The sequence below is a fragment of the Prionailurus bengalensis genome, chromosome D2, assembly GCF_016509475.1.
Source record: "Prionailurus bengalensis isolate Pbe53 chromosome D2, Fcat_Pben_1.1_paternal_pri, whole genome shotgun sequence".
Classification (NCBI taxonomy): Eukaryota; Metazoa; Chordata; class Mammalia; order Carnivora; family Felidae; genus Prionailurus; species Prionailurus bengalensis.
The window spans coordinates 47138793-47142956 of record NC_057351.1 but is presented as its reverse complement, the minus strand read 5'-3'; positions in this window follow the sequence as shown (position 1 = coordinate 47142956).

Below are 4164 nucleotides of genomic sequence, written 5' to 3'. Positions count from 1 at the left end.
AGCCGCCTGTGAGGGCACTGCGGTAGGTGCAAGAGCCTGGAGCCAGGGCAATGCCTGGATTGTTGTTTCCTTCATTCCAGTGCCTGGATGTGACCTCTCCTGGGGTCTTGCTCTGGAAGGTGGGAGGCCTCAGTTGCTGTGGAGGGTTGGAGGCTGAACTTGCCTCAGTACCCTGCTGCTCCAAACAGAGAGCCCAGTGTCATCGAAGTTCCATGCCTGCCCCCTCCCCCACCCTGGTCGTGGGGCAGAGTATAAAGCACCAGCTGGAGACAGAGACTTGATTCTGACGCTTGGCAGCAGGGGTTCCATTTTCCAGGATGGAGACTCTGGTCTGTCCTCTGGAGGTTAGAGTCCAAGGCTCCATGCTGAGGGCAGTTGAAACCTGTGGGAGGCAGCTATGACTGTGGGGAACTAGTCAAAATGCTTCTGGGGTCTTTCTGTGGAGCTGACCACTCCAGTCTTGTGCCCAGACTAATGTTACATCACAGCTTTATCAGAGAAGGTCTGCTCTCCACTTTGGAGCACACACAGATAATTTTTAATATGCTTTATGTTTTGGAACAACTTGTTTTTCTTAAGGTGGTTAAAAGTTTCTTTTTGGAGTGGTGAAACAACTCTGGGAATATACTAAACACCATTTTAAATTGGTGAGTTGTATGGTATATGGATTATATCTCAGTCAAACTCGACCCAGAGATAAAGCCACACAAATATGGCCAGTTGAGTTTTGAGAAAGGTCTAGAAGTAATTCAACAGAGGAAGTGAGACAGGGAAACTTGAAGGGAGCTTGTGAAGGAATGCTCTTTTTCCTGCCTCTCTTTTTGCTAGGCCCTGAACCCTTGCCTTACACCTGCCGTATAGTACACATAATGTATGTCCTCCTTGTAAACGTCAAGGACTTAATGATTTCTTCACAGTTCCTCTAGCACAGTAGATAACAGGATAAAGGAGTGGCCAGGCAAGGTTTTTATGTCCGAAACACTGACTCTAGACACCATGATGCCAAGACCCCATAAATGACTTGTGGAGGACACCTGAGCACTTGTCCTTGTCCATGTTTTGGCAGTTCCTGGATGCCTGAGAGGTCACGTATAGCAAAACACCATCCTCAATAAAACCCCCAGAACCCAGGCAAAGATGAGACTCTCTCTCCTTTCCTTTCTGAGTCTCCCCAGACACTTGGTCTGCTATACTCTTTCACTTATGCTATTCAGTAAATTCTGCTCTCACTTTCTCTTGGCTTGTGCTTGATTTCTACCTTGTGCAAAGCCAAGGATCCTCTTGGTTGGTCCTGTGGGAACTTCTCTGGGTTCTCAGACCTGACCAGCCTATATCAGAAGGATAGCCTTTTCAACAAATTGTCCTGGAGCAATCGCCCATCCATAAGCAAACAAACAAACAAACAAACAAACAAAAAAGAGTCTCAGCCTAAGTCTCACACCTTATACAAAAATTAAGTCAAAATACATAATGAGCTTAAATATAAATGTAAAAATAGAAAAATTTTGGAAAAAAAAAGGGAGAGAATCTTCAGGATCTAGGGCTAGGCAAAAAAAAAATAGATGGAAAGCAAAAATATGAACCATAAAATTAAAAATTAAAAAATTGGATTCCACCGGAATTGAAAAACTTTTGTTCAGGGTAAGACCCTGGTAAGAGGACAGAAAGACGAGCTGTAGACTGGGGGGAAATATTTGCAAATCACAGAGCTGACCAATGACTAGTATCTAGACCATATAAAGAGCTCAAAACTCAACAGTAAAGGATCAAATTAGAAAAAAAAGCATCCAGTTAGAAAAAGGGATAGAAAGACACCAGGAGATGTTTCACTGAAGAAGATATACAGATGGTAAACAAAGCACTGAAGAGATGTTCATTAGCCATCGAGGAAATGCAGAATAAAACCATAATCTCATTATATACCCATTGGAAAGGATAAAATTAAAAAAAAAAATAGTGACCACATCAGACGTAGTTAAGGGCAATAGGAGGGATTCTCCTGTGATGGAAATGTATTGTATCTGGACTGTATCAACATCGGTATCCTGGTTGTGATATCGTATTATAAGTTTGCAAGATGTTACCACTGGGGGAAACTGGGTAAAGAGTACACAGAATCCCTGTATTATTATTCCTTACAACTAAAAGTATCTCAAAAAAAGAAGTTTAGGTTTTAAAATGTCCCCTACCCATATCTCTGATTTTAATAAATTTGCTTTAAGACAACCATATGCATAATTAAGCTTAATTTGAACATATCTTGAAATTGAAGGCTGATCAACTGTTTCTGAGCTATTGGGACCTGAGTTATCGAAGCTTTCTTTCATGCATAGGTCACCACCCCCAAGCACTAAAAGGAGAGAGTTTGTTGAAGGGGGAGGTTGGACTCCTTTGGGGCCGAGGCTTGTCCAGGGAAGTCCCTGATAGCCTGGTGCCTCCTGGGTTGTGCCCTCTTTAGGGGAGAGTGTGGAGCTTGTGAAAAGGCAGACTGGCTCGTGAAAAGAGCCAGGATGAAGAAGCAGGAGGCCAGGTGTCTGCACCTGGCTATGTTCTGTGATCCTGTGCAAATATCAGAACCTCAGTGGGTTCTCAGCTGCCAGGTCCGTTAAATGGGTGTTGGGACTAGAAGTGGAAGTCTCAGAGTTCTACTCTGATATGTCTTATCGATACACAGAGCATCACTCTGCCTCCACCTATGGGGTTGTTTACAAGGGACCTCTGTGTATGGCAGTTTCCTCATCTCTTCAATGTAAAGATTAATTGAGATGACATCTAATCCAACTCTGGTGGGAGCAGTAATCACAGTGGTAACAAAGCAAACAGTGTGAGGTCTGGCCAGAGGCCACAGAGAATGGCTCATGTTGAAATTAAAAGAAAATTGTACTGTATTTTATTAAAATAAAATATTAAAAAGTATATTATATACTTAAAGCCATTAAGATCACGTTTATAAATAATTAATAACATGGGAAATGCTAAAGTTATCCTAAGTAAGTGAAGTATTATGTCAATTGTTTTGTGTAAAAGACACATTTTTATTTTATTTTTTTATTTAAAAAAATTTTTTTTTCAACGTTTATTTATTTTTGGGACAGAGAGAGACAGAGCATGAACGGGGGAGGGGCAGAGAGAGAGGGAGACACAGAATCGGAAACAGGCTCCAGGCTCTGAGCCATCAGCCCAGAGCCTGACGCGGGGCTCGAACTCACGGACCGCGAGATCGTGACCTGGCTGAAGTCGGACGCTTAACCGACTGCGCCACCCAGGTGCCCCATAAGACACATTTTTAAAAGTGAGGATAAAATCTTCCCAGGAACACTGGCCTCTTGCTGATGACCTGTCCTTTTGATATGTCTCTTCAAAATAATAATATAGAGAGATGGGAGAGGAAAAGAACAAACTAAATGTACACATAAACTGTAGGCAGACTTTAGTAGGGAGCTAACAGAGAGGATAAAATGAGCCATCCCTATCCTGCCTGAGGATAGTGTAGTAGAATGCCTATACTAATTCTGTATAGTATTAGTATTCTTCTGCCCCAGGAGAAGCTGGAATTGAGGGAAAACCCTGGAGTTCTGAGTGGTTCTTAAATCAAGGAGTGGGGGCCTCCAACAACAGCACTGTATTTATTTTTCTCAGGCATCATAACAAAGTACCACAGACTGAGGGTTTAAACTATTTATTTAAAATACATTTATTTAGGGGCACCTGGGTGGCTCAGTCTGTTAAGCGTCTGACTTTGGCTCAGGTCATGATCTCATGGTTTGTGAGTTTGAACCCTGCTTTGGGCTCTGTGCTAACAGCTCAGAGCCTGGAGCCTGCTTCACATTCTGTCTCTGTCTCTCTCTCTGCCCCTCCCCTGCTTGCACCCTGTGTCTCTTTCTCTCCCTCAAATATAAATAAACATTAAAATAAAGAAAATAAATTTATTTATTTTCTAACAGTTCTGGAAGCCAGAAATTCAAGATCAAGTTGTCACCAGGGTTGGTTTCTTCTGAGGCCTCTCTCCTTGTCTTGCAGATGGCTGGCTGCCTTATTCCTCTGTTTCACATGATGTTAACTGTGTGTGAAGATGTCTGTGTCTAAATGCTCTCTTCTTATACGGACACCAGTCATATTGGATTAGAGCCCACCCTAAAGACCTCAATTTAACTTGATTACCTC